This window comes from Corythoichthys intestinalis, chromosome 2 (genome assembly GCF_030265065.1).
Source record: "Corythoichthys intestinalis isolate RoL2023-P3 chromosome 2, ASM3026506v1, whole genome shotgun sequence".
NCBI classification, from domain to species: domain Eukaryota; kingdom Metazoa; phylum Chordata; class Actinopteri; order Syngnathiformes; family Syngnathidae; genus Corythoichthys; species Corythoichthys intestinalis.
The window spans coordinates 62,773,090-62,789,304 of NC_080396.1; positions in this window are offsets into that span (position 1 = coordinate 62,773,090).

Genomic DNA, 16,215 nt, shown 5'->3' on the forward strand with positions numbered 1-16,215 from the left:
CACAAAAATAAAACAATGCCTACAAGTTCGTGAAAATCTACTTTCGTCACTATTTTAGTAACCAACGTGGGTTTTCTTTCATTTAAGGAAGGATATGAACAATTTTAACGTCGCCTACTGTAGTTCTATGTACCTTTTTCATGAGAAGATTGTTTTTTGTGGGTCCTTTCTTCAAAATGATTGTGTAGCCAAGGGGAAAGGGAGTTGTACATAGATAATTGCATGCTTTTATTTTTTTTAAATACTCCCTGTCCCATGCCGTATTAGTTCCAGGTGACTTGTGCTCTTCAGTTGCCACTTGTCAGATGCTTTTACAGTACAAACAGCAGTGACCTGCATCCTTACACAACACACATAATCAATGCGGAAAATTCAAAGCCTTACATCAATGCATGAGTGTAACAAAGAGATGTATTCGTTATTTCCATTCATTATCTGGGTTTGGTGGCGAAAGAAAAGTTCAGTTGTTCAAACTATATCATTTTATTGATTTTTTTCATGATCATTCGAAGCAGATCTTTTCTTTTCTTTTTTTCGTATCTACCTTAATTTGCTACAGTAGTTAGAATCTGTTTTTTTTTTTTTTTTTTTCATGACTGGATAAATCATTAAATTATATACATTTTTAATCAGTTGATAAACTCTATCATTAAATGTACTAAACATTCTACAAGTTCAGATTTCATTTCCAGGTTAGTAATAAAATTTTTAAATCACCATACACATCTTTGGCATTGTGGGTGTGTCTTATTTCCAGGTGTCCACAAGTGATTTGAATGTCTACAAGTTTCCGGTTGAAGAATGTAACCTTTGAACTGCAAAGTTTTACTCTGATTTAACTGGACACACACTTGTGTGAACAAAGACTCTAATAAGAATGCATGGGAGTTCCCTGACTTAGTTGCAGGTTGCCATGATGATGCACAACCATCTCCCTCAAGGCCAGATTCTGATCTTTGACCTCTAACGGGGAGAAATCAAGTTTAGTACTCCCCTTGAGAGGTCACATCCATACAGTTTTCTGCTTCTACCTCACTTTTCCCATCCATCGTTACTCACCTCCCACTCACCTTTAGTCTTTTGACGCCTCACCTTTTTTACTACCAGCCACTCTTCTCCAACACTTAACACTCAAACAAGAAAATATTAGCAAGACTCATAGTTCAAATGTAATTTCCTCTCAATGCACATTCTTTACAGGTACGTGTTGACTGAGTGATTAACATTTCGCGTTGATGAAATGTGTTTTTTTATTAATACTGTACTGTCCTGAAAGCTAGACAAGGATGGTGCTGCTCAGCTGGTTATTGTCAGCTGTATCTTACGTCAACTCCAGCAAACGCAGCTTTTGAATGGCAACTCCACTCATACACTTGTTCTGCATCAGCGTACCTTGCTTCATCCGTCGGGCATTCAGTCTCACCTAATGTGATTTCACAGACATGCAGGAGTCAGATACGCTAACAGTAGCCACATGTCAAGACTGGTTAACATTCATTCTACAAATAGCAGCCCTACAAGCATAATCAATTATACTATCATCATGAAGTATAAATGATGACACTATTATCAGTTTTGTTTGTGTTGCTGTGATTATTTACAGTAATGAAAATTTAAAATGAACAACTTCTTGAGTCAAATGCCCGACGGCGCCCAATATAGGAATTCGAACTAGATCAGTCAAATACACAAGATGCAGTGACTTGGTTCTCAAGTATGAAAAATAATCTGTCCACTTGTTTTGCTTTTTCTTTAGCTTGTGGCTACAATTATTAAGAAAAAAATAAATAAATAAATAAAAATAAAAAACCCAAAAGCAAAGTGTTGGAAATTTTTCTCCAAACATGGAGAAAATTTTAGTTGAGAAGCATTTTCAAAGTGATGATGACGTCATGGCCGCTCTAAATGACTTTTTGGAAGACAAAGATGAAACCTTCTACAAATAATGGATTTAAGCCCTGCAGCACAGGTTGTAGATGTTTGTGGACACCTAAGGGGTTATGTTGAGAAATACATGGCTAAAAAATATTCACAGAAGTTTGACTTTATAGTTAGGCTCAAAAACCTTTCATAGGACCCTTGTATTCAGAAAAAAGAACACCAGAATTGGGAGAATCAGTAGTCAAATGCTGAACTTCAGAATTTCAAGCATAAAGTATGCCCCTGTCACCGGTTCACCAACCATTATTTCCATATTTATCCATGTGCTTTATGTCTTTGCAATCACGTTATATTTTTTTTTTTTTAAACTCAACAAAGGTCAAGAAAACGTTTGTAGAGTTGGGCAGAATTGTTCACTGACCTGAAGTCTCCTGAGATTTACTTTCTATGCTTTCTTACTACCATCATTTCTTTTATACTCTCCAAAAATTAAGTTTTGCATTGAACTATAATAATTCAAATGTGCATACCATGCAAGGGAAAGTCTTTGATGTCTTAACGTCTACATTTAATAGTTCAAAATTTAGTACGAAATAAATTAATTCAGATTTACAAATACAAATAATATCAGTAAAATAAAAATGTGATGACTCATATTAGTTTAAAAATAATTACAAGAAATGCAAGAAACCTACTGATAGATAGGGTAGAAGTCTTGGGAGTGGTAAATTATGTTTAACTGCTCTTATGTGTTTGGACTTGCGCCATTGTTGTCCGTCACGTGAAGTGATGATTTTGTTGAAAGCTTTTATTGGGACAGCGCTGTTCTGTTTTTGGAACAAGCAAGGGTGTGAAAAATAGCTGAACCCACTACTTACCACTAATGGACTCATCCATTATACTCTTGTAAAAAGGCAGCCTAAATGGGGGGAACATTTTCACTGTCAATGTGCGTGCCTGTAGGGGTCTGTGCGTGTGTGTGTGTGGGGGGGGGGGGGGTGTCAAAATGATGGATGAGTTTTTGCATGTGTGAATGCCTGCACTATGCCAAATATGTATGTTAGTATGTCAATTCAAGGTGTGCCACAAATACACTAATACACAGACCACTGTGCAATTGTGGCATCATATTATAAGTTGGGATGTGGTTTTTTTCCTTTCATTTTTCACTTCTACAACACAAAATTTACTTCTCTGCATCTGTTAATATCAACTGTATATTTAATTATTGACTTAAATAGACAAACTTCACACATTTTTCTGATCAACCTTTTTAAGCCTTTCATGTAGTGAGCGTACTGAATATTTTATTTTTGCTGTTCTTTTTGTCACCATAATATTTTCATTTGTATCATTGTATTTTGATATTGTTTGTCATGCAGTGAATAGAATGGATGGATGGACAGACAGACGGACCGATGGACGGACGGAGGGATTCTTACTGCTTTTTACTTGTTTAGATTATTACAAGACATGCTGAATTGCTTTTTTGTACAAAGTGTACTGTAAGTGATTTGAATCAAATCGTTTTATTGGCAGCACTTCACATGACCCTCTAATTTTACACAATGGTGAACAGAGAAACATACTACATGAACTTTAATCCACTACCTCTTATTTTAAAAGTGTACACAAACAGAATTTGGCAAAACTTCTCAAAGCATCCAGCTACAAATCTGCACGCCACGTGTGATAAACACAAATAGCTTGCCAAACCAAACAAGGCAGAGATAGTATTTGCATTTCGCCCCATGAACTCTTCAAATTCTCACGTAACAACAATCAACCATAATAATTCCCAGAAAGTTTTTTGCATGACTGAAATATTGATGAGCCGACAGGATGTCTGCTGTGCATGTGTGATGTCAATTGCACAAACAAGTTCAATATTAACTGCCTCTTTTGTGGGACAAATTAAACAGTACACGATGGAGTGTCGTGTATAGTACTCGATTTTGAAAAGACAACAAACGCATAAAGTCAGAAAGATTTGAGGATTTAAGTCTGCCTTTGCCTCGGTCTGACAGCAAGTCAGAGTGCACAGGTGAAGCCAGAAGTTTACATGTTGTGCAAAAATAACCATTTTATTTTTTTGTCTGTCTGAAGTGAAATCAGACTAAACTTTTCCTGTTTCAGATTACATTTCCTTAGTATTGAGTACTATTAGAATTTATGAATTAATCATCACGTAAACACTTGAGAGCCATGAAAAATGAGATTTGGTCATTCCATGAGCCTTATACCTCAAATTTGAAATAGAACTTGTATCTGCATTGTATCCAACATTGATGTGCAACACTGGCACTGTAGCCACTTGGACTAAATGGATGCCAAATTATGCAGTATCACACACAATTATTCTCTACGCTGTTGATGTGTATGTGCATGAGTCCTGCCTCCAGCAAAGAACTAATTTGCTTACAGCAGGAGAAAGTATGACCAAGTTAGACTCAGGGAATGTAGGTAAAAGGTAATTTATCACGCCGTGAAAAACATAATTGTTGGCTATTTTATAGAGTATATCGGATAAGTCGATACATAAAATGGTCTGATTTTAAATGACTTCAATGATTTTGAAATTAGCAGATGACACGAAGTCCTCAGACATGGTGAGTGGTGTGCCTCCAACACCCTGGCACAGAATATCTCCATGACTAAGGAACTCATCCTGGACACCTGACAGCACAAAACCACCCTTGCTACCCTATACATCAACAGTGAGAGCATGGAGTCGGTGGAGTCATTCAAATTCCTTGGGGTCCACATCTTTCCTGACCTCTCTTGGGAAACCAACACCAACGCAATGGTAAAGAAGGCGCAGCAAAGACTACACTTCCTGAGAATGCTCAAGAAGGAGCAACTCGACACCAACCTGTTGTTGACCTTCTACCGGTCAGCCATTGAGAGCCTGCTGACCCATGCTGTGTCAGTGTGGCACTCAAGCTGCACAGAAACAGACAGGAGAGGACTGCATAGGGTGATCAAAACAGCACAAAAGGTCATCAGTTGCTGCCTTCCTCCCTTGTCCACTATCTACAACTCTCGTTGCCTAGGAAGGGCATGGAGCATCATCAAAGATTAATGTAATTTTCAGACTATAAGCTGAAAGTTTTTTTATTTATTTATTTATTTTTTTTATTTTGAATCCTGCAGTTTATAGTCCAGTGCTGCTTATTTTGTTGATTTATTTGGGTTAATAGGTAACACATGCCTCCTAGCATTCATTGCAGCACTACAGATGTAAAAATTGTGTTACTAACTCAATTTATGTCCAGCTCGGATCTTTTACATCCATCCAAAAGTGAGATAATTTGCCGGATAACACTAAATGAAGACTGTTATAAGCATTCATTAAAGGGCAACTGAAGACCTTTCCGGATTTTGGTGTAATTTTATGAATATAAACTTGGGATAAGTTCATCAAAACAACCATGACATTATCAACACGTAATTGTAAGGATAATTTGCGTTTTTTTTTTGTTTTTTTGCACTCCGTTAATGGTCCCTTTGCAAACCCGGAAGTGTGACGTAGGCAACAGAAGACTACCCACAGCTAGTATAGCAGCAACAACGATGTCAGTGATATTTCCACCAAAGGTAACCATTCAGGATCTCTCTTTCGTGACGCTACCGATGGCAAAGGCTCCCAGGAAAGATGAACTACAATTAATCCCTACATGTTTGAACCTGAGGCGTCAGATGACGGCGATTTACTTGACACAGCAGATGGCGTCATGACGCCAATTGAAAGCTCGACACTTCACGAACGGGAGAGTGAGTGGTAAGTCCAGCATCGTGATTTTTTTATCAGAATGCGATTACATGGTTGTATATTTTTTCCATGCTCTACACATAGCTAAAACTGGATATTAGGTAATGAGACAGCTCCTACCGATCTAAATATGATAAAGCTAGCCCAAATGTGGCTAAATGAATATGTTATTGGTATTTCAAAATAAATGACAAAACCATTTTATTTTCCAGGTGTTGCTGTACCCTTCCAAGAGTATGCCTGTGTCATCAGGAGATCCCAGACGTGAGAGCCAAACTTGAGGAGGCTGACGCACTGACAGGGGCATGAATTACATTAAAAAAATAAAACCATAAATTGTTAACAACATTGACACATTTTGTTGACTGTTTAATGTATTCTATTGGTATATAATATATTGTAATTATATTACATTCTGAAAAAATATTTAATAGGCCACAATAATAAATGATACCAGATTTATGTATAAGTATTTACTCTTCTCTGTAGCATGAAGTGTTCTCTATACAAAGATAATGCATTATCATTAAAATATGAAGGTAACTTGATTTTTCTTTTTAAAAATGTGTACTGTATTTATGACTAGTTTATGATTTCATGTCATCAAAATTTGCTACAATTTATTTCTCCTAAATCATCGTCATCTGATGTCGCAGACGGAAGAAATTCAGCATCTGGCAGGCCTCATAGGATCTTTTCAGTCGTCATCGCTGGACACCGCATCACTTCAGTCATCATATGACTCGACCCACTCTCTCTTGATTTTGGGAAACTGGGTGGCAACTGACTTGCAACGCTTTTTTCATCGTGTTGAGGGTTTCCGCCACCTAATTTTTTATGTTTGGCTTCCTGGAGAAAAAAAAAAAAACAGCAGCATGAAAATATTGGATGAATCCTAATTTTAATGTAATAATAATTTCTTGGTGATCAAATAATAATGCCCCAGTCATAGCAGCATCTATTTGATGCTATTGTTCCCTCTTCAAATAGGCAGACCTTGATGTTAAAGTATAAAAAACGAGCCAAGGACCTATTTGGTGCTGGGGACATTTGAATTTACATAACACCTATTGATATAGTAATAAAATCACACGAGTAGACGACGTCAGCCAACCTATCTACTTATGACAGGCCAACAGCAAAAAAAAAAAAAAAATGTCGCACTTCAACAAACAGGCAGTAGGAGTCCCCCCTCGTTTATCAAAAAAAGCCATTAATGTTCTACTTACGTCTTTGCAAAACCAAGGTTGCATTGTTGTAGGTTTTCAAAGCTGTCGTGGCTGAAATGATGAAAACAATGAGCCGATTGGGGACCTGTAAGCATGCTAACAAAAACGGTCCAAACCTTTGCAGGAGAAGTTTTTTTGGGACCACTCCTAGAGTCTCGAATCTTCCTGTGAGTAATTCATCGCCCCACATCGAGATGGCATGACGAATCCCGCGAGTAAAACCCAGAAAATGTATGCAATATATGGCGAGGATAGCGTGGTGCTATATTTCCGCGTTCAAAGTGGTGGAGAGGCTTCCTGGAAGTTACGTCATGAGGTAGGGGTCGGCAGGACGGCGCGTCCCTCGTTGCTATGGTGTTGCTATGGCCATAACTCAAAAACTACGCGGTCAATTATTATTATTTTTTTTTTATGTGACTTTTTGAGAGAGCGAATGACGCATTTAATACAATTCAACTGAGTAAAACACTTAAGAGCGAAATCTGAAAAGCTCTTCAGTTGCCCTTTAATGCTCGTGACAGTGACATGTTATAATTATGATTGTCTAACAACAGTAATGGAGCCAATGTCAGTGAGTGTTACTAAATACCATAAGTAGCAATTAATGAAACAACTGGAACAGTAACTTAATAAATAATTAGCACATAACATGAATTTTGATCGTTATTTAAATCTGGAACGCTGCAGTGCATGCTAGGAGGCATGTTGGACAACAACAGTGTTGACAGCCGGTGGCAGCAGAGGTTGACTGTCTTCCCCAAGGGAGCAGTGATTGCCAAATGAAGCTTCTTGAAGCAATGAAGCTTTGCAGCCAATTGATTCAAAGCTTCTTGGGGGTTCCTTTAGTCTTATGACAGTCGTATGATGCAGCTGTCAAGTAAAGTGTTACCAGTTAATATCTTTTGGTGTAAATATCCCATAATACAGTGAGGAAAGCTGCGGCCTATGGTCCAGTGCGGCTTATCTATGAACAAATGCTGTGTTCGTATCACGTTTGGTGGGTGGCGGCTTTTATGCAGGAGCATCTTATAGTGCGAAAACTACGGTAGACACACCTCATTTTCCACCTTTTCAACCTGTTGCCCTCTGGCAGGCGCAACTCTTTCCAAGAGCCATCACCAGATCAACTCAAGTTTGCACTGAAATGTCACTGTCATTGCACTGCTAAGAACTAAGTAATATGTTCTCATACATCTACCTCAATTTGGATACTGCATAATCTGCACTGCATAGGCAATATTTGCATGGTTACATTATAGCGTTTTTGCACTGTTACTTCAATATCTATGCACAAACTGTTATTTGCGCTATATTTGCACTATCATATCAAGTCAGCCTCCTAGCCTGAGTACTGTATATTTTCATATACGCACTTTTATATTAACAGTACATCACCACTTGCTGCTAGTCACTTATTCACTTAATTCCCAATCTGTGTACACTGTAACCTGTGTTCTTAAATTAGCCTTATTGTACTTTTGCTTTTGTTTAATATGGTGCACATTATGTTGAAGCTTTAAATCTCATAGTACTCTGTACAATAATAATAAAGGCTTTCTATTTTATCTATTTTATTCTATTCTATGAGTTGATACAATAATTATAGTGACACCTATGGCGAGGTAGAGTATGAACAGTATTTATACTTAAAAATAGACCACCATTGATGTACAGTCAACATTTTTGTAAACATTGAAGATTTTTGTCTTCAAGAACACATTAGCTTGGTAATTGCTTGGATGCAAATGGGTGGGTCTCTTTTGTCATGCATGCATATTTTTTATAAATACTCTATTGTTTTACAAATGCGAATGTTTAGCATTTTGGTCCCCTGCATGTAGGCCATGGATCAGCATCATGAGATGCTGCCTCCATGAGTGAAAATACCTGATATGTGCCTTCTGAAGACCATTTATGGTTGAAAATATTTTCTAGGTACATTACGGGTGGGAGAATGAACGTGACGTGAATGAAACCAGTTAGTATGCAGTGTGAACTGTAGTAGTTTATTGTTCACAGCTGTCAACCTCGAAATATCGTATGTAGATATCACGAGCCGAAGACACCAGTATTGTCTTGATGTGCCTTCTTTCTTCACAGATAGTGTTTTTAAATCTTGTTTTGAATGAACTTTAACCCACACCACCTGCCTGGAGCAGCCCTGAGAAGTAGCCATGTTTTGTCTAATACTTCTGACCTTTCACCTTTTAGTTTGAATGTAGTAGCCAAAAGGCCTGGGAGCATTCAACATTAGTTTAGTCAGTTGCTTCCCCCCCATAGCATTGACAGCTTAAGCTTTGTTTCTTTTTTTTTTTTTAATTAGTCCAAAGGGAGTTCTGAGAGCTTTGAGGTAAAAAAAAGTCCATATCAAAATAAAGAATTGTATACTATGGCTGTTATCATATAGTGAAGACACACCTGAAGAAACTGTGGGCTAAGAGAGACAACTACAAACGGAGCAAACATCCTTTCATTTTCCATTGTTCTTGTCCTTTTTCAGGTGCCTGTTACCTTTGTAGGGAAAAGGCAGGGTACACCCTGGACTAATCACTAGCCTGTCACAGGTCATGTAGAGACAGACAACCTTCCTCACATATCTAGCGTAGGTGGAAGGCTTGAAATACTTTTAGTTAACAGTACAGAGAAGGGTTGGTTATCGTTTGGGTTTTATCCATTACCAGTTAATACTAGATACCTGTAAAACAGTTGTGGCGCTTGCACCAATCCTCACCAAAAATGCACACAAATAGTTAAAAACACTACCCTTTAATTTACAGAGCGAAATTCAATACAATTTAGAGTAAATCTTTTGTTCAAAATAAAATAAACGTATATATATATATATGTGTGTGTGTGGGGGGGTGTATATATTATACATATATGTATATATATATATATATATATATATACACATATATACACATATATATACTAGGGCTGTCAAACGATTAAAAATTTTAATCGAGTTAATTACAGCTTCAAAATTAATTAATCGTAATTAATCGCAATTAATCGCATTTCAAACCATCTATAAAATATGCCATATTTTTCTGTAAATTATTGTTGGAATGGAAAGATAAGACAAGATGGATATATACATTCAACATACGGTACATAAGGACTGTATTTGTTTATTATAACAATAAATCAACAAATGGCATTAACATTATTAACATTCTGTTAAAGTGATCCATGGATAGAAAGACTTGTAGTTCTTAAAAGATGAATATTAGTACAAGTTATACAAATGTTATATTAAAACGCCTCTTAATGTTTTCGTTTTAATAAAATTTGTAAAATTTTCAATCAAAAAATAAACTAGTAGCCCTATTCCGTCCTCAATGTGTGTGAGTATACAAATTGACAGATAGCGAACATAAGTTTCAAAAAGAAATCAGACGGTGTGGCAAAGTTGCATGGGCTTTACTGAAGTCATCTCTTTTTGACAGGAGCACGTTTCTTGTATTTTTGTAAAACTGAAAATAACAAGGCAATGTGTCAATAACTTGCATAAATCACAAAATAACATAAAATGTACACACACGTGTCCATTTGAGCAGTAGCACTAGCCAATTAGCTCACAAGCATCTAACAATGTAACTGCATTTCACCATACATGTGAACAAATTCAAATACACATCATCAATAACTATCTAATGCTCATGAATATAAACAAAGGAGGAATATAACTCACAAGCGATGCATGTATTAGACACAAACAGTGTGATGGGGCTATGAGAACTGCCACTGAATACTGGATGCGGCCGTTAGCTGGTCTGAATAGCACTGTCTATTAGTGTGAGTTCGCGTCGACAAATAAACACGTCAGAAAAGCGCGCCGAAACCCAAATAATCAGCTGCACTGAATCGCCAGCAGAGGGCGACATTACGCCATATAACATATGCAAGTCACACCCAAGCGCCAGCAGAGGGCGGAAAAACTCCATAAAACACAATTAACAAGTTGGCCTTTCACTGTACTGACATTTAAATCTGTCTGAGCAGGCCTAGTGCGTTAATTGCGTCAAATATTTTAACGTGATTAATTTAAAAAATTAATTAACGCCCGTTAACGCGAAAATTTTGACAGCCCTAATATATACATACAGTGCCTTGCAAAAGTATTCGGCCCCCTTGAACCTTGCAACCTTTCGCCACATTTCAGGCTTCAAACATAAAGATATAAAATTCTAATTTTTTGTCAAGAATCAACAACAAGTGGGACACAATCGTGAAGTGGAACAACATTTATTGGATAATTTAAACTTTTTTAACAAATAAAAAACTGAAAAGTGGGGCATGCAATATTATTCGGCCCCCTTGCGTTAATACTTTGTAGCGCCACCTTTTGCTCCAATTACAGCTGCAAGTCGCTTGGGGTATGTTTCTATCGGTTTTCCACATCGAGAGACTGACATTCTTGCCCATTCTTCCTTGCAAAACAGCTCGAGCTCAGTGAGGTTGGATGGAGAGTGTTTGTGAACAGCAGTCTTCAGCTTTTTCCACAGATTCTCGATTGGATTCAGGTCTGGACTTTGACTTGGCCATTCTAACACCTGGATATGTTTATTTTTGAACCATTCCATTGTAGATTTGGCTTTATGTTTTGGACCATTGTCCTGTTGGAAGATAAATCTCCGTCCCAGTCTCAGGTCTTGTGCAGATACCAACAGGTTTTCTTCCAGAATGTTCCTGTATTTGGCTGCATCCATCTTCCTGTCAATTTTAACCATCTTCCCTGTCCCTGCTGAAGAAAAGCAGGCCTAAACCATGATGCTGCCACCACCATGTTTGACAGTGGGGATGGTGTGTTCAGGGTGATGAGCTGTGTTGCTTTTACGCCAAACATATCGTTTTGCATTGTGGCCAAAAAGTTCAATTTTGGTTTCATCTGACCAGAGCACCTTCTTCCACATGTTTGGTGTGTCTCCCAGGTGGCTTGTGGCAAACTTTAAACGAGACTTTTTATGGATATCTTTGAGAAATGGCTTTCTTCTTGCCACTCTTCCATAAAGGCCAGATTTGTGCAGTGTACGACTGATTGTTGTCCTATGGACAGACTCTCCCACCTTTGCTGTAGATCTCTGCAGTTCATCCAGAGTGATCATGGGCCTCTTGGCTGCATCTCTGATCAGTTTTCTCCTTGTTTGAAAAGAAAGTTTGGAAAGACGGCCGGGTCTTGGTAGATTTGCAGTGGTCTGATGCTCCTTGCATTTCAATATGATGGCTTGCACAGTGCTTCTTGAGATGTTTAAAGCTTGGGAAATCTTTTTGTATCCAAATCCAGCTTTAAACTTCTCCACAACAGTATCTCGGACCTGCCTGGTGTGTTCCTTGGTTTTATAATGCTCTCTGCACTTTAAACAGAACCCTGAAACTATCACAGAGCAGGTGCATTTATACGTAGACTTGATTACACACAGGTGGATTCTATTTATCATCATCGGTCATTTAGGACAACACTGGATCATTCAGAGATCCTCACTGAACTTCTGGAGTGAGTTTGCTGCACTGAAAGTAAAGGGGCCGAATAATGTTGCACGCCCCACTTTTCAGTTTTTTATTTGTTAAAAAAGTTTAAATTATCCAATAAATGTTGTTCCACTTCACGATTGTGTCCCACTTGTTGCTGATTCTTGACAAAAAAATTAAATTTCATATCTTTATGTTTGAAGCCTGAAATGTGGCGAAAGGTTGCAAGATTCAAGGGGGCCGAATACTTTTGCAAGGCACTGTATAGCGGAAAACACAGACAAGACTGAAAAAGCAGTTTCTTGCACTCCTCTTTAAAAGAAACCGCTGTTTTAAGCCAAAACAACTGTTGTGTTTGATAGAACAATATGTCTATATGCTGCCATAGCAGATTCATGGCGCGTTAAGCCCCCGAACCATTTTTAATTTGCCCATTTTACCCTGAAAACCCCCGTTTACAGACGTCGCGCAACCACTTTTGTTTCAACCCAGCCATAAAACAAAGGTAATTAATTATATTTATTATTCAAAATGTCTCTCATTTTTAGCTTAGAATCATTAATTGATGTCTAATGTTTCGTTTAAAAAAAAAAAAAAAACGACTTTAAAAAAATATTCACTCGCATATTTTAAACTTTTAAACAAATTACGTCACAATGAAAAAAATGGTGTCTGTAAAAAAAGTCATGGATATTTATCTCATAACTATCGCTTAATTGTATTTTTTATTGTATAATTTGTTTTTTGGTTGTTGTTTTTTTTTTTTTTGTATTTGTTGTTTCTGTCGCATTTTTTCCGATATGTTAGATGAGCCAAAGAAAGAAAAATTGAAAAAACAAAAGTGTAAAAAGGTAAATATTTGAAAAAGAAAATCTCAACCACTCCTTGATGTCTGCAATTTCTGCATCGCGACCCTTGTTATATTACCATGTTTCACCCATAAAATCCCCCAAAAATCCAGCTGTGGCCTTTCACAGTTGTGTCTTGACACCCAGTGATACATGGTCAAGAACAACCGAGCCAAGATCCTGTGGGACTTCCAGATCCAGACAGACAAACTGGTGATACCCAACCAGCCTGACATAGTGGTGGTGGATAAACATCAGAAGACAGCAGTAGTAATAGATGTAGCAATCCCGAGCGATAGCAACATCAGGAAAAAAGAACACGAAAAGCCGGAGAAATATCAAGGGTTGAAGGAAGAGTTGGAGAAAATGTGGGGAGTGAAAGCAACAGTGGTGCCAGTAGTGATCGAGACACTCGGGGCAGTAACCCCCAAGCTGGGTGCATGGCTCCAACAGATACCAGGAACAACGTCCGACGTCTCTGTTCAGAAGAGCGCAATCCTAGGGACAGCTAAGACCCTGCGCAGAACCCTCAAGCTCCCAGGCCTCTGGTAGAGGACCCGAGCTTGAAAGGAGAGACCATACCGCCAAGGTGGGCGAGACGACAATTTTTTTAATATACTAGTATATATCAGTGCTGGAGGTGGCAGAAATGAAGATTCTGGGGTTTTCTTTATATCAGTGACCTTGTAATTGTTTTGGGGTTGGAATTGGATACCATTGCAAATGAGCTCCTGAGCGTGACGCCAAGATTACCGGTAAATGTTTTGGAGACAAAGTTAGAGAGCAGACTTGCATGGTTTGGCCGCATCAAGAAAAGAATGATGAGTATATATTGGGCAGAAGGATGAGGAACATTAAAAGATGCCTTTGAGAAAATGAGGAAGCTTGTCTTGGTGTTTAACCCTTTACCACCGAACGTGTCGGCAGCGATGCGATTACGCATATCGTCTCTGAAGCTTCGTCATGCTGTAACTACGTCACCCACGTGTCGCTGGTTGGTCTCATTTGAAAGTGCAGAAGTTGATGTCCACACCAGTTTTTATTTGAAGTCAATCGACCAAGAAAAACGGGAGATAATGTCATTTGGGTTTTATAGTTTTATTACACTCATAAATATGCATTCAAACGCTGCATGGACCATGTATCTATCTCCATATTTCCATCATTTCTTGTCCTTTTTCAAAACCGAAAGCAGCACAAAAGACTACATATCCCGAGAGCCGTTCTGATGTCAAGAAGGACGAACCGAATGTGATCATTTTTAATAAAGTTCCGAACGAGGCGCACACTCATGAAAGGGAGGCATGCGACGCAAGCAATGGCCGGTTGGTTTGAGCGAGCGACTTTGAAACGTGCAGAATGAATATAAAACTACATTTAGCGCAAGCTAATGCATTATTTCATTAACTCAAGGAGGAATATGAGCCGTATTTGTCGTCTTTTTCTTTGCATGAGTCGGCGTCTCGGCGAATAGAAGTGACGGCAGCGCGCAAACGGCGAAAGAGTAGTGTGACGTGTGTGACGCAGATCCGTCACCTTTTCAAGCTTTATTGAGTGCGCAAAAAAAAAAATGCCTGCACATTTTGAATTGAACTGAACTACTTGTCAATATTTTTTAAAATACTTTTTTTTCAATGTTATATATATTTTTTCTTTACTATAATCTTTTCAGTTTTTATGTAGATGTGTGTTCGAGAAGCTTGATTGCATCTAGGTATATACTTTTGATAAGGTGATGGGTACAACACCTAACTTCACAAAGAGATATCCTCCAAAACCTTTTTGTGTTAGATGATATATATAATTTTTTTCTCTCACTATTTTGCACTGTATATAACCTGTTTTGACCATAGTATGTGTAAAGGCCAAAAACGCCTATGAACATACCTGCTGTTTGTGTTGAATTGTCAAACATAAAACTATTCAATCTTATTTTTTTTTTCAATTGAATGTTTATCCTAACAAGTTGAATAAATATGATCAAGCTTCAAAACAGTTGGTCGAGCATGTTTGGTTGTCAGTGGGACGTCAACATTACAAATTTTGAAAAAAGATTTTGGGATTTTTTTGTCTTTTTGGGTCCAAAATGTGGATTACAATTGGTCAGTGAAGAAAACAACAGTTTGGACATGAAGTTCAAGGTGTCCTGAAAAAAGGGACCCAACTTGGCCATTGTAAACAATTTTTTCTTTGAAATATAAAGGCAACATCAAATGCATGCAAATTCGGCCAAAATAGGCTTAGGTGTTAAAGGGTTAAAGAAGGATGCGGGGGTGCTCGCATGAGAGACCATAGAAACTCTACAAAGGCAGGTCTGAGGGGAGAATCAAACCGTAGACCTATGAATTGGAAAGCCAACAGGGAACGATGCTCCTTATTTGAGTTTTATTCAAATAACTTTGCTGTCCTCTAGCGCAGGGGTTTTCAACCCAGTCCTCAAGGCACACTGTGGGTCCTGGTTTTTGTTCCAGCCGATCCAGCAGAGACAGTTGAACCAATGAGGCTTCTGCTAAAACAAGCCACACCTGACTGCAATCAACTGATTGCACTTGTAAAACACCAGATTGGGGAAAAAGTGTTGTCATCTTGTTTGGTAAGAATGAAATCCTGCACCCACAGTGTGCCTTAGTGGAATAGGTTGGGAACCCCTGCTCTAGCGGTCTGCTTGGGGACTGTTACACCGTAAACTGGTTGCCAGCCATTCACGATTTTGTTCACAATTGACCTCACATGAATCTGTAGGTAAGACTTTGTAGAAGAAGGCTTTGTGGGGCTAAAGCATTCCCCAGAATTATTTGAGTATGGGAAACACATGGGAGAACATGAAAATAAGACATTCACACCTATGAACAACTTGGAGTCTTCAATAAACTTGCAGTGCATGCTTTTGGAGTGCAGGAGGAAGTCGTTCTAACTGGAAAAAAACTACAGTACACGCTACTGACCATCTTACAGCTTTGCCTTTGGTGCATTATATCCATAGTTTCCGAACATTATGTAGACCCCTTTACAC